The 22,136-nt window shown below is 49.4% G+C and overlaps 1 protein-coding gene across 7 annotated transcripts in view; it reads left to right on the top strand.

Annotated features, from left to right (window-relative positions):
• The first annotated feature begins 5,375 nt into the window (after positions 1 to 5,375).
• Positions 5,376 to 22,136, top strand: part of ATP2B4 (ATPase plasma membrane Ca2+ transporting 4) — a 101,519-nt gene continuing 84,758 nt past the window's right edge. For 3 of the 7 annotated variants that reach the window (XM_043485918.1, XM_043485919.1, XM_043485917.1), the window contains exon 1: positions 5,376 to 5,788. The gene's annotated coding sequence lies outside the window, so the exon portion shown is untranslated. Of the gene's footprint in view, positions 5,789 to 8,173; positions 8,405 to 18,588; positions 18,680 to 22,136 lie in introns of those variants that run through there. The other 4 variants (XM_043485916.1, XM_043485912.1, XM_043485913.1 and 1 more) reach the window with 3 other exon arrangements.

The raw sequence follows: 22,136 nt of genomic DNA, 5'->3' as shown, positions 1-22,136 counted from the left end.
AGGACACACAAAGGGCATGGGGGCAAATGTTGCTGGGATAAATGCCTCTGTCTACCCTGCCTTCAGCCATCACCAGAGTTGTTCTGCAGGGGAACGAGGAGACCCTGGATAGAATTTTGAAGTCTAGCAGGAGTCCCACCAACTCTAAAAAGTCTTCCCCAAAGGCTCCAGCCCATCATCAGCTTTCCTTTCGCTAGAACTTCGCTGGATTTTTCATCTGAATCCAAGCTTTAGACTTAATCACACACTTTGTTTTGTGATCTGTTTTATGTGTCTCTACAACTAGATCAGAGGCTTCCAGAGAACAGGGAGACTATGTTATATATAACTACACTACATAAAATTGCCCAGCATTGCCCTGGGTGGGGATTATCCCTGCCTGCCACCTAGGTTTCCAAGCTATCTACATGCTGCCGCAGCCAGCTTGCTAAACATAGACTTGAAGAGGCCACTCAGGGCTCTGGAGAGTCCATACCAAGCCTACCTTCCAGCCTCCACTCTCTGCTCTTCCTACCTCTGGACTTTTGCTCACCACTCCAGCCTGCCCCTCTCCACCACCCCCTCCCCCAATTCAAAACAGGCTAAAGCAAGCTTACTCTTCAAGATTTTTCAGGAACCTCCAAATACCATCTATTTTCCAGAGCCTTCTAATGTTTTTGCCAAAAGTCATCACTCCCTGGAATTTCCAGAGAACTATTTTCATACTTCAAATTTCACCATATACTATCTAGCACATAGTAAGCACTCAATAAACATTTAAAAGAATAATAACTGTTTAAAAGAATAACTATAACACCTTCTATTGTGGTTATTTATGCTGTGAACATCCTTTTTCCTCCACTAAATGATAAGCTTTATTATCTCTGCATGCCTCATCTAGGCCCAGTGGATGTTAAAACAGTAGCCATTCAATATGTATACTGAATTGAGCAGTAGGTATTCAGTAACGAATAAAATGAATGAATGAAATTCACTGAAATGAGTGTATCTAAATGGTACATATAGACTTAAAGGTTTCTATATTACTATATTACTTAGTACAAGTGATCAAAAAACCCAATTTAGTCTAGATTACGCATTGATAATGAGTCATATAACTAACTCACTTGTAGGAAAAGCAAGGGTATAGTAGGATATGAGGTCGCGTTGATTCAAATGCTGCCAGAACTCGCTCCTCAGCTTTCTTCTCTGCCTCTGCGCGCAAGTTTTACTCTTTAAGATGGCAGGCTTCTTTCATGTGGCAGGGAACACAGTACCTCATACTTCCAGAGCTTCATTCCTCTGAGTGTCCTTGCTGGAGGGAATCAAGCCTCATTTTCACTTGGCCTTTTAGTCAAAAATCTCAGAAAGGAATATAATTGGCTCACTTTGGGCCAGGTAGGGATGGGCATCTAATAAAAGGAGTTTCCATATTAACAGTGAGGAGAAAGACCGTCTTCAAGAAGAACTGGGTCTGGGTGTCAGGGGGAAGTTGGTGTTCTAGACAGATAAACAGTAGATACCCACAGTAAGGAGAGATGCAGCCGTCATTCAGGAAAGCCGGGGAGAACTGGCCCTGGTGACTTGGGGAACTCCAGGCGGGGGACTCAAGAGGCCAGAGGAACATGCTTTGTTAAACACCTAAGGGAGAGACAAGGCTGACTGCATTTTCTTCAAGGAAGAGTCAGCGTGGGGACAGGGTCGACAGTGATGGAAGCCCACTGGCCTGGCCCACTGGAGGCCATGACACCTGGCTGAGGAGAGCCAGGCTACAGGTCAAGGCTCGGAGAACATGTGAAGGCAGGGGCACGGCAGGGAGAAGAAGGAAAAGGGTCTAGTCAGAGGCTAGTCAACCAGCCATCCACAACAGCCCGGCCAGGAACTTTCAGTGCGAGAGACGATACCTCCACTCTTCATGGTGGGAGAAGGGGCACGCCTCTGCTCTCCCACACTGGGCAGTTATTTTTATGGTAGATTTATTTTTATCTGTTCCAGACCTCAAGCCCGCTGCTAGAAGAAAAAAGGCACCAAGGCTTCTGGGCGTCCAGCAAACACTGGCTTCAGGACTGTTTCAGTTACAGAGATGAAGCCGCGGCCACTCCACACTCTCCCTCCTGGTTGCCAGGGGCTGGAGTCGGGCTGGGCTGGGGGCTCTCCCCTCATCCCACAAGCCCCACGAGTGACGGGGACATGGGGCAGATCTACCTGAAACGGCCTAGGGACCCCAGCCAGCCTCGGCACCTCTTTGGACAGCACCTCCCCTGCACAGCCTGCCTCCTTCGAACCCAGGGAGTCTGAGGAGACTCTCTAGATTTTCACATACTAACCAGGCATCATTTCCCGGCCCCTACATGCCAGACTGCCAAAGTAGATCCTTCCTTAAATGGGACCACACATCTCGTCTAAATTGTTACTCCTCCAAGGCAAACTTACAGAACAGTTAGGCAAGGCCTCCACACACAGCCACTGCAGACAAGCTTAAAATACACTTTAATCCATATAAAGCACCGTTTCAGACACTGGCTTTCTCATGAATGATAAAGATGCAACTGACACTCACTGGGGACTAAAATGTCAAGCTGCTGCAATCCGGCAGGGAGCCTGACAGCCATTAAATATGAAGTTCTGTTTCACTGATTCAGTTCCTTTCATTTCCCTGTCTTCCTCAACAATTGATCTGGGCTCCTGAAGCTGACATTTTGGTAGGACCTTAGAAACTCTAACATCTCTATCCCTACCACCAGTCCTTCCACCGAAACGCTCTGGAGAGTGGAGTGGGATGGACCAGAGGAGTCGGAAGAGAGGTGGAGGCTGAATGAGAGCACAGCTCACCTTCGGGTTCCTCTGAATGCCAAGGGTGGGGCGGGGAGACTTTCACTTCCTAGGAAGAAAGGACTGCTTGAAAAACAATCCATGATGGCTTCCAGAGAGCGTGACCCTAAACACCCCTCTACACCCCTGGAATCTTCCATCTACTGGACTGGGAAAGACAGGCACAAGGGTAGGCATGGGACTTATTTTGGATTCAGTTCCCAAGATAGATGGGAGCAAGCAATCTCTAGCACCACATTAGGAAACTCTGAGTTCTGAGCCCAGCCAACCACTCTGAACAGTTTCTTTACTTTTGTCAGTTTAACTTTCCCTGGCTCAGAAATAGGACATAAATGAGTTCTTGAGAAACATTAGAATAAAAAAATAGAGGAAAGAAAGGACCCAAACAGTAGGACACTGGCAAGGGTGAGAATAGGCAGAGGAAAACCAGACCACAAGGCTCTAACTCACAACTCTGCTTTTCCACAAGCACGTGGTTTTTCATGCTTGGGCCTGGAGGCTGGATGGGAAAAGGAGGACAGGTGTGGTGTGTGTGAGGAGTTGGGTTAAGATGGGAGGATCAAAGAGGTCTCTTCCCAAACCCTGAAGTTGTGGCCAGTCACCTTCTCTACATCATAGTTTACAACTCTAACCTGTGAGGTGTGTTTTAATCAGCCTTCCATTAGTATATGAGTGTGTGTGTCTGCCTGTGTTTACATGCCTGCTAAGGGAGGTGTGGGAATATGTCAGTGAATGTAGATGTGCACCAGTTGATGGTGCATGTTTGCACTTGAAAGCCAGAAGGTTTTAGGCAAAATCTAGGGGTGGCACTGTTCCACAATGCTGGTGAGTGTGATTGACAGTTTATAGTCTGTGTATGAGTGTGCATGAATATCTGTATGCAAGTTAACATGGAAATGTGTGCTGGAACATGATACAAGTGCAGGGAAGTACATGGCTCTGGAGTCAGTCTGACTTAGCCTTACATCCTTGCTCTGTTATTAACCAGATGTGTAACCTTGGACGAGTCACTGATCCTCAATTTCCTCAACTTAAATGAAGATAATAAGTACCTTTCAAGTTTACCAGGAGATCACCTCCCACCGGTTAGAATGGCCATCATCAAAAAATCTACAAACAATAAAAGCTGGAAAGGGTATGGAGAAAAGGGAACCCTCTTGCACTGTTGGTGGGAATGTAAACTGATACAGCCACTATGGAAGACGGTATGGAGAGTCCTTAAAAAATCTAGGAATAAAACCACCACATGACCCAGCAATCCCACTACTGGGCATATACCCTGAGAAAACCATAATTCAAAAAGACACATGTACCCCAGTGTTCATCGCAGCACTATTTCAACAGCTAGGACATGGAAGCAACCTAGATGTCCATCGACACATGAATGGATAAAGAATCTGTGGTACATAAATGCAATGGAATATCACTCAGCCATAAAAAGGAACGCATTTGAATCAGTTCTAATGAGGTGGATGAACCTAAAGCCTATTATAGAGTGAAGTAAGTCAGAAAGAGAAAAAACAAGCATCATATATTAACGTATATATAGAATCTAGAAAGCTGGTAATGATGAACCGATTTGCAGGGCAGCAGTGGAGACATAGGCATAGAGAACAGACTTGCGGGCAGGAGGGGTGGGGGAAAGGAGAGGCTGGGACCAATGGAGAGAGGAGCATGGAAACACACACTACCGCATGTAAAAGAGTCAGTGGGAATCTGTTGTATGACGCAGGAACTCACACTGGTGCTCTGTGACAACCTGGGGGTGGGGGCATAGGGTGGGAAGTGGGAGAAAAGTTTAGGAGGGAGGGGACCGATGTATCCTGATGGCTGATTCATGCTGATGTTCGGTAGAAACCAACACAACACTGTAAAGCAATTATTCTTCAATTAAAAATAAATAAACTTTAAAAAAGATTGTCATGAACACTAGAAATGATGTATACAAAGCTTTTGGCGCCATAGCCCACATAGCAGGATTCAAATTATGCAGCTAGTATCACGCACTGGGGATGTGGCCCTGGTGGTTACTGAGGCGGTTACCCAGGCAGCGGGTATGTGAGATCTGGGTAAGGATTGTGCACTAAGGTGTGCGTACTAGCAAAGCTGTGTCTAGGTGTGTTCCACCAAAGCAATTCCTTCTCCTCCAGCAGGCTCCCTACTCAGACCGGGGAAGGAGGATGCAGGGGCTGGGCCAAGTTCGCAGACACCGTGGGTTTCTGGGTCCGGGGTCCAAGGCAGTAAGAGGTTGAGAGGAGCTGCAGGAAGCCAACGACCTGCAGAAGCTTCCTTTTTTCCCTCCACCCAGCAACCGTTGAACACCGCCACCCACACCCACCCGTCGCTCCACCCCCACCCTGCGTTGCTTTCGACCAGGGAGAGCTGGGCGGAGAGGAGACCCCACCGGAAAGAGGATTCCTCCCCTCCTTTCCCCTCGCCGCCTTAAGACAAACCAGGAAGCCACCGCAGCTTGCAACGGGGCCACCTTAACAGCGAGGAATGGCCTGGCTCCCCGCCAAGCCCCACCCGGCCCGGCCTCGCTCCGCCCCTTCTCCTCCCGCCCGGGCCGGGCTGGTGAGCCAGAGTCTGGCCCGAGTTGGCTGGAGCTGTTGCCATGACAAGCATTTTCTTAAGAAAGCTCTGCTGTTGAAACCGTCTAAATCCGGGCGTTGAAAGGGGGCGCGAAGTTCCTGCGGAACCGTCCCTCCGAGAAAAGCAAGACCAGGGACACCCGCCCAGCTCCCCGGCGCCCTTTCCTTCCAGGAACCTGAGAGGTCCTTCCCTTGGGAGGGCCGGTGGAGACCCAGCCCACTCCCTGGTCTCCGCGAGGAAAGCAGAAGAGACCAGCCAGCAACTCCGGCGTGGTTGCCACACTGGGGAGACCGGTGGGTGGACACCCCCCACCCTACCCTTATCCATGGAAGGCTGGAGGGGGAGTCCCGCGTGCAGAAGCCTGGATCTTTGCTAAGAAAGAGAGGTAAGATTGCAGAGAATGAATTGAATCGTGATTTGCAAACTTAGTTTCTTTCTTTCCTCTCAATGACTTGTTTAACTCCTTGAATTTCTTCTTCCTAGCATATTTCTTGCGACTGGGTTTAGGGTGTGTGTATGTGTGTATATGTGCACAGATTTGTCAAATACTATATTTCCTTCCTAGATTCAGTTCTTAGAAACCATATAATCAAACAAGTGATTTCTCCTTTTTTCCCCCTAGTTGTCATTCTTAGGCTGTGGGGGTAGGGAAGTGGAGGGTCTGTATTTTTCATACCCAAATTGAGCTTTTGGCAAAAGCATTTGTTTTCCCCCATTCGTTCCTGCCCTCCCTGCCCCCTCCTCCCCCTTGGCTTGGGAATGAGACACAGAATGGAAAACTGTTGCAGAAATATTTTCCGTGTCTGTTCCCTTTCTTGAAAGCCCTAAAGAGAGATGGAAAAAAAAAATGAGTATGAAATCTTCAACAGGAAGGAGGGGCAGCTCTGGGGGCTGAGAAAGGGCTCACTGGGGGGTGAGTGGCGGTTTGGGCTAGGAGAAGTTGGGGGTGGGGAAGGGGAATGCATACATTTTCTTTGGCTTTGTAGGGAAACCTCAGCAGTTTCTCTCTACCGCTTGCAAAACATCCTCAGACTTTCACGTCTATAATTAGTCGTGGAAAAAGCTGGGAGTTCCCTCATACCGTTGTTGTTTGAGTGTATGCAGAGCGTCAAGAACCAACTGTATGAGTGTCTCTGAGGGCACCGCCCCATATATAGCTGTTCCCAAAGGGGAGAAAGGCGAAGGGGTGAAGTTGGAAAGTTTGCAGTTTCACGGGGCTGGCGAATGTTTGGTGGTTAGAGTGGGCCACAGGCAACATTAGGAGGGTCCCAGCATCCTGGGCCACTGTGCTGTCTTGATGAAGAGCTAGAAATTCATGCTGGGATTGTCCCTCCTTTTGGTTCACAAACACTCGCTCAAATACTTGGCTCGCCCCTGGGGTGGAGGAGGCAAGCTGGCATCCTCTGCAGGCGAGTCCAGCCTCACATACGCCTCCGTCATCTCTCTGAAGGATCCACCGCGCTCCTGCCGGGTGTGGAGGGTGCGGGAGTGGCTGGCCACATCCTGGGAGAGAGTGGGCACTCTGCTGGCCAGGATCACCGCCCTCCCGGGCATACCTGCCAGACTCACAGTAACTTGAAGTTGGTGCCCGCCAGCCTGGTGGGGGGGAGGGGGTCTCAGCTGACGCAGTAGGCCCCGCGGCAGTGGGGGCGCCGAAGGGACCGGAAAACCCCACCGCACCCACCTCGCCTGGGTGGAGTGCCTGGCCGGCAGTGACGGTCTCGTCTCCCTCCCGGAGCCTCCCCCCAGAGCTGCCCCTTCTGGTCCTTACCACTTGGAGCCCCCTGCCCCCATCGCCCCCTCAGCTCAAGGCCCTCTTTTACCAGGAAGGAAGGGACGAGACCAAGGTCATCCTAGGCTGGGGCAGGCCCGGGGGAGAGGAGCCTCCGGGGCAGGGAGCCGGGGAGAAAGTGTAGGAGGCGGGCTCCCTCGGCGGGCGGCCCGGGCTGGCGGCCTGCGGAGCGCGCTCTGGGGCGGGTGAAGGGTGCTGGGGAGCCGGTCCTGCCCCCGAGGCTGGGGAGGGCAGGTGTGTGCAACCGGGCTCTCTCCCTCGCCCTCAGCCAGTTTGGTCGGAAGAGTCTTAAAGGCGAGAGGCTAGAACCTGGAAAGAAGGAAGCAGAAGATTTGGGGGCGAGCAGACATAGAGGCCGGGAAGCAACAGGAACCCATTTCCACTCTGGGGTTCTGGATGACGGGGCTGCCTGCACTCCTGCAAGGTCAGACCGCGCCTCTCCCTAGACTCTGCGGGAGGAGCGAGGGGGGCCTTACCCCGTGGGCAGGGGGCCCACGGCAGGACCCCGCCTGGGTTCTGAGGAAAGCCAAGGAGAGGAGCTCATCTCTTGGCCCGGGAGCCCCGTCCTCCGCGCCACCATCTTGCAGAAGCACAACCCCGAAATCACCCCCTTCTCCGCGCCGTCTCCCACTCGGGGGGCCCCGTAACCCCCGCGTCCGCGCGGCCGGCCCCCCACGCAGGGCCCTGACCCGAGGTCGACCCCGGCGGGCTCGCGGAGGCGTCTCCCGGACCCGCAGGGCGCGCCCGCCGCTTTGAGCCGCGGGCGGGGGCCGAGGGGCTCCCCGCTCCCCACGCCCTCCCCGCGGGCCCGGGGCGGGTCCGCGCTGCGCCCCCTCCGCCGCGGCCACGCCCGACCGCCGCCCCGCCCCGGGCCTGCGGGGTCGGAGCTCGCCGAGCACCCCGGCCTCCGGGCCGCGCGCGGGTCCCTGCCCCCGGGGGTGCCCGGAGCCCGGTTCCTTCCCCTCCGGGTTACCGACTCCGCGGCCCTGGCTGGGTTCAGAACCCAGCAGACCGAGCACAGTTCGCTTCTCCACCCGGGCTTCTCAGCACCGCGGGCTCAGTCAGTGTTTGCCCGCAGGAGAAGGTGGCGTCGGGGGGTCTGGGAACCCGCCTCTCCCGGGCTGACTCGTGGCTTCCCTGCGGTCTCCGGCCTCCCCTGGAACCGGAACGCCCGCTCCCCTGGTGATGGCCGGAGGGGTGCTGAGTCAGGTTTGTCGGGGGTCGATGGCCTTGGGTATCCACGAAAGTCAGAACGGGAGGGCCCGGGGGGGGGGGGGGCAGAAGTAGCAGGTGCTGCGGGGGAGCCGTGACTCTGTGCCTCTCTCGCCGCGGCCCCTTGAGAAGAGGGGTCCTGGGCCACTCAACCCAGCCCTGGCCCGCGGCCACCTACCAGCGTTTCAGATATTACAGAGGAAACTGCCTCTTACTCCAGAATAATTCAGCTTCTCTCAGCAACCCCCATGGGCCCTTTTCTCTGTTTTTCTATTCCCCTGGCCTTTGACCCAGAAGGCCTGCTGCTGAGGGCATTCCAGACCCACCAAACCTTGGAGGGAGAAGGCGAGGATGTTCCTTCTTGGTCCCAGCACCTTAAGAGTCCTGTCTGGCTTAGGTCGGCTTGGTGTTGAGTTCACCTTGTTAGAGGAATGCCCCTCCTAGGCCCCACTGCCTTCCCTGGAGGAATTCTCCCCCAGCCTCCGACCTCCTCCACCAACCCCCTGGGATAGGGCTCCCTGTTCCTCAGACCCGCACTGACTCCTGTCACCTCTGATGGGTATTTGCTGGGTGGGGGTAAGAAGGAGGGAGGGATGAGCAGGCAGGGGTCCCAGGGAAGCAGAACACTTGGGCAGAGTCAACTGGGATGCCTGTCCCTTCCCCGCTCATTTCCCCCTGCTTCAGAGCGGGTCAGAGGGGGAAAGCAGGCTGCAGTCCAGAAGGCTGGGGTGGAATGCTTTGTGCTCCACTTCCTCTCCCGGCATCTCGCTGTCTCCTCTTTCCTTTTTCCCTGTATGGGCCATTCTTGTTCCACTGACTTATTTCCTCTGCACGTGGTGAAGCAGAAATGACTGGCACTGCGGCCCCCACCATAAGCCCGTCCTCAGTGTTCAGCCCACAGAGACGGGGCTGAGGAGGAAAACCAGACGGAACCTACTTAGAACCAGAGCCACCGACTGCTAGCCAGGGGAGGAGCTGGTGCAGGCAACTTGTGCTGGGACAGGGGTGGATCAGACAGGCCAAAGGAGAGAAAAGGGAGGTGAGAACACAGGTAACAGTCCCCGCCTGCCCGCCCCCGTTTGGACTGTCTTCACTCTTAATTCTTCTCTGGCTATAGTCTTCAGCCTCATCATTTCTCTCTGCTCTGGTTTCCCAAGTTAGGTACAAAAGTCTTTGAGATAATTCAGGGAGATGAACTGGGATGAAATCAGTGAGACTCCTTTGCTTTGGCCTTCTTGAGTCGGATCACTCAGGTCAGAGGGAGCTTAATTGTTAATTGGTGAGGAGTTAAAGACTCTCAGGTAAGCTCAGGGAAACTCTCAGCTTAGAACACTTCATAACATCCTGCTGTGATCTTCCACCTGCAAAATCAATGTCAGGGGTGCAAACTAGTACAACTCCTATGGAGAGCAAGTTAGCAGTGTCTAAAAAAACAACATATGCATTTACCCTGCAGTCCTGTTTCTAGAAATTTATCCAGAAAATGCACATTCACAAATACAGAAAGACAGGTGCACAAGGTAATTATTTAAGGTATATTTGTAATAAGGAAATCATTGGAACTATCGATGTCTCTTTGTGTGTGCACTCAGTTGTGTGTGATTCTTTGCGACCCCGTGGACTGTAGCCTAGCTTCTCTGGTGTGGGGTTTTCCAGGCAAGAATAGTGGAGTAGGTTGCCATTTCCTACTCCAGGGGATCTTCATGACCCAGGGATCTAAATCACGTCTTCCATGTCTCCTACATTGCAGGTGGATTCTTTACCACTGTGCCAACTAGGAAGTCTGGAAACTATCAGTGCCCATCTTTAATAGACACAATGGAGTACTATGCAGCCAAAAAAATGAGTAGGAGCTCTATGAACTGATATGTGATGCCTAGGATATGTTATTAAGTAAAAGCAGCAAGATGCAAAAGAGTGTGTGCATAGTATGCCATCTTTGGGTTGAGGAAGTGGGAGAAATAGGGCTTTTTTTTTGTGTGTGTGTGCAAACTGATACATGCATATACATAGGAAGGATAAACCAGAAATTAATTAATTAAAATGGTTACCTATAGGGGGTAGGTAGAAACAAGTTATAGAGGCTAGAGATTGGCATGAAACTTTACTGATATCTTTTTAGACTGTTTTGAATTTTGAACCAGGTAAATATTTTATGTATTCACAAATTAGATCAAAAAGAAAGGAAAAAGCAAACTCTAAAGCTAACTGCAACAGAAATAAAGATCCTAACTGAATATCAATTTGATCACAAATAAGAGAGTTAATTCTAGTAGTTTTTTAGTTTAGTGCCCTGACTCTATATCCATACTGAAATGTATATTCCAAGGATAAAAAGAACTGCAAAAAAGATCTCAGAGAACTTTGTGGTATTGGTGTAATAAAATGGAAGCTTTTCTGATTATTATAGGCTAGCTCAAAGAAGTAACTGTGTTGATATTTCTGGTAATCAGAGTTTTACTCTGGAAGAAGAGAGACAAAAATGGGGGAAGGTGAGGCAAAACCCTATGATTTTTCTTTATGTATCCCCTAGGTCTATCCCCTGGAAGGGTCAGAAGCAATGCTGTGCAGTAGCATTGAATACACCTAGTGCTTGGAGTTTTATTTCTAAGTACCACTTTCCATTAAAAGAAAGCAGTGCTCCTTGGAGAAATACTGATTCCAAGTGTGAGACTGGGAATGTAATAGAGTGTAAGACACTGAATAAAAGATTCCTTGAGTCCATTCTGAAAGTTAAAATGGAGCAGGGAGGAGTGGGGAGAGGAAACTGTATAGATAAATGCCAGTGAAGTGTGGAAGTGAGGACAGAACATTTAACTTACCCGTTTGCAGCCGTAAAATCATAGCTGATTTGGGCTAGACTTACTAATGGATGCCAAGACCACTGGGTGAAGGGTTGGTCTTAGCGTATTGCCTCACAGTTACCCCTTAGAAAAGGAAACACCTATCTTTACAGTGGAGCAAGTCAGCACTGACCACCTTAACCAAATAACCAAACATCCTCAGTAGCGGAAACACCTGGCATTAATTCCTCCTGATGTTCTTGCTGTAAGAAGGTCAATCATATCACCTATACTCTTGTCAAAATGTGTATCCTGAATCCAATCATGAGGAGATGAAAGACAAATCTAGAATGAGAGCCTTTCTTTTTATTCCTTTGCCTGCCCATCTAACAAATCTATTCACTTTTTAACTGCTCCTGTGTGATAAAAGTCACACTTGTTGGTGTGCAGTTCTGTGAGTCTGGACAAAAGTGATCATCATATAATCACCACCACCATGAGATTGTTGTTGTTCAGTTGCTCAATTCTTTGCAACCTCATGAACTGCAGCACGCCAGGCTTCCCTGTCCTTCACCATCTCTCAGAGCTTGCTCAAACTCACGTCCACTGAGTCGGTGATGCCATCCAGCCGTCCTCTGTCGTCCCCTTCTCCTGCCTTCAATCCTTCCCAGCATCAGGGTCTATTCTCTTACAAAAGACCCTGATGTGCCATGAGATACTGAACCACAATATTTGCCTTTCCCAAACATCCTACTGAATTGCACAGGATGTGATCTTTCGTGTCTGACTTTCACCAAGCATGACAAAGATCCTCCTGTGTCATTTTGTGTCTCAAGAGTGTGTATTACAGAGTAGATGTCCATTGTTTCAGCTTGTTTATCTGTTCACTAGTTTAAGAAGATTGTATTTGTTTCCAAGTTTTTGGAGATTGTGAATAAATTCACTATAAATATTGGACTCAGGTTTTTGTGGGGAAATTGTTCATTTCTTCAGAGTTGTAATTTATAAGAAACTGGTAAACTGTTTTCCAAAGTGGCTGTACTATTTTGAACCAACACTGCCTGATAATTCCATTTGCTTTGCATCCTTACCAGCACTTAGTATGGTCACCTTTTTAAAGCTAATCTGTCAGATGTTTAGAGGTACGAAATTAGTTGGTAGTTAGACTGTTATTTGATATCATCAGCCTGAAATGTTGAAAAACCTAGTAAGAAATAAGGCAGGCATTTCTGGATGTTAGCAGCCAAAAAAAATCTACTGGGGTAGAATGAGAGTCATTCTCCATGACAACTGAGACTTCAAAAAAGTGAATTATTAAAAAAAACATTAAAATTGTGTGTTTGGAGAGAAAGGTAGGGAGGCTGAAACCTCTTTAGATTTAAAGAGATATTTTAGCCAAATGCAATGCATAAACCTTAATTGAATCTTGAGTCAGAAAAAAAAAATAAAAAGACCATAAAAGACATTCTGGGACAACTGGGAAATTTTTAACATAGATATTAGATGACATGTCATTATTGTTAATCTTTAACGGTGTGCTAATGGCCATGATAATGATTTTATAAGAGAATATATTTATGCAAAAGTATTCAAGGGCACAGTGTCTGCAAGTGGTTTTCAAATGGTTCAGCCAACAAAAGTGTGTGTGTGTGTCTATGTGTGTATTTATATACATCAAGAGGGTATACAAGATGCTAACAATTGGTGAATCTAAGTGAAGGGTCTGGAGTTGTTTATTGCACTGTTTTTTCAACATTTCAGATTTGAAATGTTTCCTAACACCAAGGCGGGGGGAGACATAAGCGCCAGGGAGGACCCTCGGGTTCCCAGACCCCTCACTCACCCCTCTGACTGAACTGACAGGGCGTCTGCTCTGAGCTCCCTCGAGGCACACAGCACCTCCGGGAAGCTTTTGTTTTCCCCTTGCCCTTAGCATCAGGCTCTTCTTTCTGGGTGGGAGCAGCTTGGGCAGCCCGGAGCAGCAGGTGGACGCAGGCGCTTGCCTGCAGGGCCACGGCTGGCTGGGGAGGCCTGGGGACGGAGGCTTCCAGAGTCACTGCCTGCCCTCTGAGAATGGCCCTCAGTATAAGAGGAGGGATCCACCAGGGTTCAGAAGTCGCTTCTGCCAAACTTTCACATCCCTTCGGAATTCTACAATGAGGTGCTTCTGAGGGAACCCAGCTGTGCTTGCCCTGAGCCTTTGAGTGTGGGCTAAGCAAGGACGCCTGGACCGTCCCCTGGAGACGGCACAGGGGCTGCATGGCCACTAACCCAAGTGACCGTGCTGTCCACAGCTGCCTTCAGCCTGGCTCTAACTCGGGAGAGAGCACAGGTTTCCAGGACTGCCTGCATTCTCCTCTCTCCTCTCTTTTCTCCCTGGGTACCCTGGGGCTGAGTCCTGTGTGCTGACTCAGGGCCCTTCTCCAATAGGAGAGGACTCTGGATCCTTCGGTCAGTTCCCCTCTGTCTTGCTTGAGGAGCCTGAAAGAGCAGCAGCCAGGAAGTTGGAAGGGGGCAGACAGGGCCGGGTTTGTTCTGTGTGTTGCCAGACCTGCCAGAAGAACTCAGGACTGGGAGTCAGAAAACTGGTGATCTGGGCTTATGACTACCGAGTGACCTTGACTGAGGCAGGTGACGTCTCTGGGCCTTAACCACTCCCACTATAAAAGGAAACCAAGCTTGGACAAATAGGCATTTCTGATTCAAGGCTCCTTTTCTACCAAGAGGCAAAACTCAACACCGGAACCAAGCTCTTTTATCATAGAGTCTAGCACAATGTAACATCCTGTAGCTAAGTTCCATCCTTCGTCCCAGGATGACCAGTTGTAAGGAGGCCTAAAAGCATCTGCCCTGTGGACAGCCACACCCTCCAAGTTTGGGAGTAGAACAAAGTTCTTAGATTCCCCATCCCCACTGGTCTGAAAGTTAATGGAGCACATACTCAGTGCCTCCAAGGCCACGGTTCTGTTATGTCCTAAACCAGAAATTAAGAAAGCTTGGCTGGAGATACAGAAATCCAAAACTTCAAGGAGTTTACTTATTTCCTAAGAAACATGATTCCTCCAGAGAGTTATTAGGTCGAACCATATGAAATTGCCAGTTTGCAGCCTCTTTTGACCTATAAAGGCAACTTAATATGATTCAAATTAACATTAATATTATTAAACACTGGAAGTCAGGAACTACAGTCAGTGCAGTGGAATGGAGAGATGAGATTTCCATCTGAACAATGGATTGGGTTCAGAGAAATTTGGGTAGAGTCACCAGCTGCTAGGCTGGTTTGTCCTATCTCTCAATCCAGGCTTTTAGCCCTGGAGGTAGACACATTAGCCAGGTCCTTGTCCAGACTCTAGTTGAGATTTCAGCATGAGTTTTTCTGGTAACTGGCCGGGGCAGCTGCCCGTGGGTAGAGAGGAGAGTGCTGTCCATCTGTAGTTCACTATTCCTGTGCCCTGCTTCGTGTGTTCAGAGCTGAGAATGGAGGGAACTGAGAAAGGAAGAAATAGGAAATAGCGATCTAATTCCCCCCGTCCAGTGGCAGACCGCAGCGGGACACACAGCTGAAGCCTCATCTGGCGCAGGGATGCTGAGCGCTGAAGGGAGATTAGTGAGAATGTGGAGGCCAGAGTTTGACAGGTCTCACCCCATCCTTAGAGGAGGTAATTGCCAAACAGGATTGGAATGAGGAGAGATAATAGCTTTGATGGAGGAGAGGATGGGGAGGATGGGTGGATCGGGAGGAAGGGCTGTCTGCATCTGGCCGAGGACTCTCAGCGTCCTGGAGAGTCAGGCGCTCTGGCAGGTGAGGGAGGCTGTCTGCTTCCTCCTGTTGGAATGCCTCCAGTCCTTTGTTTGAGCCAGCGCCCAGGTCTCAGGGAGGAGGCATCCGGCCTCAGCAGCAGCCTGCTGCCTGCTTTTCTCCTGGTACTCGTGGACCTTTGGGAGGATTTTTTGATGGTCCCTCCCCGCTGTCTATACTACAGCCTTCTTTGTGGGAAGCACCTGTAGGACATCTGTTGGAATGCCCGATGGGCACAGCTGGCATCCAGACTTCCAGGGGCTTTCTGACCTTGGTCCAGGGGAGGTTGGTCACCAGGCTTTGGGTTGGGGAGGTTTTATTTTATTGAGCCAAAGCATTTGAGATGGATTGAGCTGGAGAAATGGTTCAATTTCCTTTTATCCCAAGTGAGAAAACTGAAACCTAGAGACTTGTCCAAGAACACCAGACTAGTTGGAGGCCAAGCCCAGTTCTCCCCACTCCACGCCTATGACTGGGCCCCTGAGCCCCTCCACGCGTTTCTGCATGAGCCAGATGGATGTCAAATCGCCTTGGTACCCACTTTCTCTACCCATGTAATTGGGACAATTATTCTAGCCCCTCTTGGGATGATGTGTGGCATGATGAGATCATGTGCTAGAAGCTTTTTCAAAGAAAGATGCCAGAAACCATAAAGTTGCTGTGCCATGATTGTTATTGTTGCTGCTATTATTAGCAATTAAGGTCATCAGGACTAGAGAAAATGCAAAGGAGAAGCACTTTGGCACCACCCTAATCACTGCGGCTTCTCACAGGCCTGGCCTTTTCTCTTGGTCCTTTCCACATCCCTTCCCAGGCACCTGGGCCTTGAGCTGGGAAAGGCAGAGTAACACAGAGGAGAAGCAGAGGTCCTGGAAAAGGGCGGGCAGAACCCCCCTCCTGCCTGGGTATCCCCAGCTCTCCCCTTTTTTTCAGAATGTGGCCTCTTGGAGGGAGTGTGGAGGGAAAACACTTGACCTTCACGTCTTCCTTGGCAGCTAACTAACCTGGGTTGTCTGGGACCTCTGATTTAGGGGCTAAGAATCAGCAGAGTTGAGCCACTGTAATAGGACAGAACAGATTGATTTTATTGCCAGAGCCAATGTATCATTTATTTGCTTGTTCATTTATTCATTTGTTCATTCAGCAAGCAAAATGAGCACAAACTGTGTGTCAGGCGCAGTGTTAGAAGTTGGGAAGAAGGGTGTCCAGAAGGCAGGGAAGGACTAAGAATCACCTACTTTCAGCTCAAGGACAAGTGTCCTGAGCCTGGGCACCCACAGCAAGCCCTGATCGTGGCAGTGTTCCCGAGAACTTGCATTTGTGTCCTTGAAAGATACCTTTAACCCCTGAGCTCAGGAAGATCAGGCTTAGATTCCGTGATGGATTGAGCTGGGCGGGGCACCCCTGTGTCACCAATAAGACTGGCCTGATGATGAAGGACCTTGAACGTGGAGTAGCTCCTCTCGGCCCTCCTGCCTGGCATCTGGTCCCATCACCTTATGGGAAATAGATGGGGAGACAGTGGAAACAGTGTCAGGCTTTATTTTTTGGGGCTCCAAAATCACTGCAGATGGTGACTGCAGCCATGAAATTAAAAGACACTTACTCCTTGGAAGGAAAGTTATGACCAACCTAGATAGCATATTAAAAAGCAGAGACATTACTTTGCCAACAAAGGTCTGTCTAGTCAAGGCTATGGTTTTTTCAGTGGTCATGTATGGATGTGAGAGTTGGACTGTGAAGAAAGCTGAGCACTGAAAAATTGATGCTTTTGAACTGTGGTGTTGGAGAAGACTCTAGAGAGTCCCTTGGACTTCGAGGAGATCCAACCAGTCCATCCTAAAGGAGATCAGTCCTGGGTGTTCATTGAAAGGACTGATGCTGAAGCTGGAACTCCAATACTTTGGCCACCTCATGCAAAGAGTTGACTCATTGGAAAAGACCCTGATGCTGGGAGGGATTGGGGGCAGGAGGAGAAGGGGACAGAGGATGAGATGGCTGGATGGCATCACCGACTCGATGGGCATGAGTTTGAGCAGACTCCGGGAGTTGGTGATGGACAGGGAGGCCTGGCTGCTGCAATTCATGGGGTCACAAAGAGTCGGACGCGACTGAGTGACTGAACTGAACTGATGATCAAGGACTTGCCTTTGTCCTTTGTCTTCTGGGTCAGGGCCTGGTGCTGGAGCTGGGTGTTTGTTCAGCCTGGTATACCCAGTCCTTGGGCTGGCATCCCAGTGTTGCCTGACTTTGCAATCCCCTGCTTATGTTCTCAGAATCTGATGGGCGATATTCTGTTGCTAGGATGTGCAGAGGGATCTGCATGGAACCTTGGAAAGAAAAAATAAACTTCCAGAGAAGCCCTCCAGTTTCTCTTCCAATCCTTATTTCTCATTTCAGCCCTTCCACCCTACTTGGCAGTATGATATTGAAGGATAAGAGAGATATTGAAGGATTTAGATTCGGTTGATGCATGTTATACACATCTTTATTGAACTTCAGCTTTCCCATCTTTAAAGTGTGCATAAGATCATCTTTCCTTACCTTCCCTGTAAAGTGTTGTGATGGACAGATGAGATGTGGTGGATGACAGCATTGGGTAGACACCGGAGCGCTGGATGTGCGTAGGCCTATTACTTCAATGCCCCTCCGCATTTTCCGTTCACATTTCAGTCCTCTCTGCTGCCTAGTCCTCTGATCCCACTTGCCAGTGTGTCCTTCTCTGATCTCTCACGTCCACTCCAGATTCTGCTCCTACTGTGTCCTCTTTCCTTGCCTAGATCAAGATCTAAAACAACACTTGTTGCATCTTAAATGATAACAACAGTAAAAAGTAATAGTCTAATTATGTGCTCGGTATTAAATTTGGATTATCTCATTTAATATTCTTAGTTGACAATGAAGTCAGTACTAGTATTATCTTCATTTTACAGATTAGTAAAGATGTTCATAAAACACAGGCTGAGGTCCAGCCCTAGTTTAGCCTGTTTCTGAATTTCCTCTTTCCACTGCTGAATGACTGACTGGCTGACAAGAACAGGGAGAGATTTGACAGCTTTTATTCAATGTCAACTAAATACGCTGCTTTCAAATTATGTCACAACAACCACCATCTGAGACAGTTACTGGATTTGTCTTAGAGATCATCTGGTTGCAGAATAGAAACCAGTCCAAAAAAGCAAAAGGGGGCTCTAGTAGGTTACAGAGAGATATCACAGAATTAGCAGCCAGAGGTGCAGCTTCCGTGCGGACAGCATCTTTCCTCTGCCCCCCGTCCACATGCACAGCTGTCGTCGCGGTTCACCAAGCAGCAGTTTCGGTGTCCAGACTGATGACCTTCCTGCTTAGCTCTGCAAAGTAAATTAACTCAAGTTTCTCAGCCCAAATATCAAGAGATGTTGATTTCCAGATCAGATCTGATGTCCATCCCTGCTAATCATCTGTGATCTGTGTGGCCTGCTTGAGGAGAGTGTGGACTAATCAAATCATGAACACCCAGGCCTGTCCCTCCAACAGTGGCTGTGGGTGGGAGCGAATGTTTCTTGAGGGGAAGTCCTTGACCTTAGACGGATGCAAACCCACCATGCTGTTTATCACAGCAGACTGTCCCTACGGATGTCATGGAGGTGACGCCCTGCCACAGCCCCTAAAGAAGAGATGAGTCAGTTGTCCTGGAATCTGCATGTTCAGGTGGGCCCGAAAAGATAAGAATACCATTTTTGAACCCTGCTATATGCCAGGCATTTTGTGTATATTATCTTTCAACCTTACAACATGTCATTGTTTTCATTTTATAAATTAGAAAGCTAATACTCAGCAAGCCAAGTGTCTTGCCCAGAAGTCCTCTGGTTGGTTAGGGCTGGGCCAATGTTTGACCCAGGCCTGTCTGACAGTAAGACCCTTTCTATTAATCAAAACTCACCAAAAAAGACTGTTTGATGTTGATTGTGCTGTGATGTACGCTCCATGAAGGCAAAGATCTTAGTCTTTTTGTTCACTGATATATCCCACCTAAAACAGTATGTGGTGCATGGTAAATGCTCAATTAAAACATCATCACATGTATTTTGTTTTAGTATCTTCTGTACCCCTGGGCTTCCCATGGTCAGAGGGAAAAGGGTAATATTGTAACTGTTAAGAATGGGCCACTGAAATAACTAGGATAGCCCTCTGGGTGTGCCTCTGATCCCTAACTCAGCTCTCCTTTGACAGGGGACTTTAGGAAGAGTCCCTCAACATAGAGGACTCTAAAGGATGGTATGGCTCTGTCTGCAGCTGTGTCTCCTGTCCTGTAACCTGATCCCAGACACTTAGCCCTGTGAAGAGGGCAGGTGAAAGGAGGTTTCTAACACTAGAAAACTCACTTACTGGAATAGGACATAGAATGCCGGGGAAAATAATGCTAATTTCCATTGGGTTTCCGGCCCCAAGGTTCAGTTTACCAAATCCTGAATTTCTTCCCATGCCTTTCTCTATAGCAGTGCCCTCTGCCCTCAGTCACCCAGACAGTGTTCCCAATCCCAGGTTTGGGAGAGTCAGATGGAACTGGGTTCAAGTCTGCCTTCCCATCCTTGTGACCATGGACAAGTTTTTCATGTGACTGGACTCCATCTTCTCTGGAAAAAAAGGATTATCTATTAATAAAGAGTGGTCCATGTCCTAAGGGCCTGGCCCGTAGTAGGTCCTCGTTGAATTTTGATTTTACCCCTTCTGTCCCTCCCATTCTCCCTTCCTTCTCCATGGATCCTGGCACAAGCCTGCCCACCTGCTCCCTGCTAACCTTTGGGCTCAGTACCTTTGGGGTCAGAGCCCATTGTCCCCAAGTAACTGAAAGGCCTGGAGGCCCCTGCTTCCTACAGCTCTCCATCAAAAGGCTTCACTGGCCGACTGGCGACTCTGTTGTTTCCAAATGGCAGCAGTTCCAAAATCACGCTTGACCCTTGTATAGCAAGAGTCCTGGCAAAATGAGGAGTGGCAGGTGGAGAGCTACAGTCCCCTCATTTTGTTTGCTCCTGGCCTGCGTTCCTTCCCCGGGAGGTAGATGATGGAAGAGCCATGCTGGGAAATCTCTTGTAGGAGCCAGAATGGGTGACAGCGCTCTACTTGCTTGTAGCAGCTGCGGCCCGAAGATGCCATCACTATGTGGTCAGGCAGATCACTTGCCAGCTGCCCCTGGAATTGAGCAGGCTGCTTAATAAGCAGGCAGGAGAGTCCCAGTCTGGGATCACCTTTCTCTCCAGCACGCACCCGCACAGAGACTTTAGCTGTTGTGAAGTGCCAGCCTGGCCAAGGTAAGGCATGAACCAGAATTTGCCCTCCTGAACTGGAAGGGGTGTAGCAATGAGAGACTGGGCTCTTGCTTCTGCTTCCTGTGGATTACTTAAGTGCTCCAGGCTCTCCTGGAGTGGAGGAGATAGATTCTCCAGCCCGCTTAGTCTCTTGGGGATGGCATCCTGTGAAGGGAGATGCTTTCAGAAGAAGTGCACATGTAAGTCGTAACCGAGTTCATGTGAGCAGCGTGGTTGCTGGGACAGGTCAACTTGTCGGTTCTGGCTACAGCATCCGCTTAGCCCACACGCAGCCTGTGAGCTAGGACTGGTGCCCTACCTCTGGTTAGCCAGTGGGCTTCCCAGGTAGCTCAGCTGGTAAAGAATCAGCCTGCAATGCAGGAGAGCTTGGTTCAATTTCTGGGTCAGGAAGTTCCCCTGGAGAAGGGATAGGCTACCCACTCCAGTATTCTTGGGCTTCCCTGCTGGCTCAGACAGCAAAGAATCCACCTGCAATGCGGGAGACCTGGGTTCGATCCCTGGGTTGGGAAGATCCCCTGGAGGAGGGCATGGCAACCTACTCCAGTATTCTTGCCTGGAGAATCCCCATGGACAGAGGAGCCTGGCGGGCTACAGTCCATAGGGGCACAAAGAGTCGGACATGACTGAGCGACTAAGCACAGCGCAGTAAAGTCCTTGGTTCTTTACTGGATGAAAAGAGTCTTAACTGGATGAAAAGAACCTTGGTTCTTTACTGGATGATGATCAGTAAACGTTGGATGGATGAATAACTGAATAAACCAATAGAAATTTTTCTTTAGAGTCAAGATCACAGCAGAGTTTACCTTTTTTCTTCCCAGGGTCATCATCCCTGTTCAGCATCTCATCATGTCATGCTGAATAATTGCAAAGGACTCCTAATGACGGACAGGGTGGTCTAGAAGGACAAATTACAGATTAGAAGTCGGGAGACCTGGGATTTCAACTATTTAAGTTGCTCTATCACTTTAAGGATAAATCTTGGCTTCCATTTGTTCATGTGTAAAATGAATAGTTTGGCCTAAACATACTTTGAGGAGATTTTTAACTCCCAATTCTCTGCCTCCTCCTGCCCAAACAACCCTGAAGATTAATTATAGTTGGTGACCAAATTTTAAAAATAAGATTCACCATAGAAATCCAAATTTCTTGCTTCTCAAAAAGTGGAAGCTCTCACAAAAGTTCCACCTTTTTTCCATGGCAACAGTTAGCAGGAGCTCAGTAACCGCTGCCCTGTTCAGACAGCGTCTGCGTTCGTTTGCCACAGACGCCTCCTCTCCCTGCTGCCTAATGCTCAGGCTGCTTCACTCGTTTTTGTGGCTGCCTGGTCCATGCAGGCATGTTAATTTGCAGAAAACAAAACCTTGAAGGGTGGAGGGAGAGGCACCTAGGATGGGGTGATAGCTCAGCTGGCTTAGGTGCAGAGATGAGGAGAACTTCCTGGGAGGCAGCGACAAGGATGCAAATGGAAACAGTGACCAGTGCCCCAGGAGACTGCTTAGGGACTTGGCCTCCAAGAATTGTTAAGTCCGTGCCTGAGGAAGCATCCTCCTCTTCACCAGCTTCCTTTTCCTTGGACGCCTGCCGGGAGTTTGGAAGGCTCCCTAGGGCCGCCTCAGTATAACTGTATCTGCCACTACACGGTAGGGAGCTCAGGGCTCCATCTAAGAACCTTGCAAGGCTGGTAATTCCCTTTGCACTTCTGTTGTCCAGCCTCTATTGGTATTTTGGTCACAAAACAGTTCACACTGTTGGAATAAATACAACATGAGGCAACCCAGGATCCCAGCCATATTCCTGTCGGTGAAGTGCCTGTTCTTCTGTTAACTTACTCGGCTTAT

The sequence above is a fragment of the Cervus canadensis genome, chromosome 13, assembly GCF_019320065.1.
Source record: "Cervus canadensis isolate Bull #8, Minnesota chromosome 13, ASM1932006v1, whole genome shotgun sequence".
Taxonomy (NCBI): Eukaryota; Metazoa; Chordata; class Mammalia; order Artiodactyla; family Cervidae; genus Cervus; species Cervus canadensis.
The sequence above is the reverse complement of the archived record's forward strand: the minus strand, read 5'-3'. Positions and strand labels throughout refer to the sequence as shown.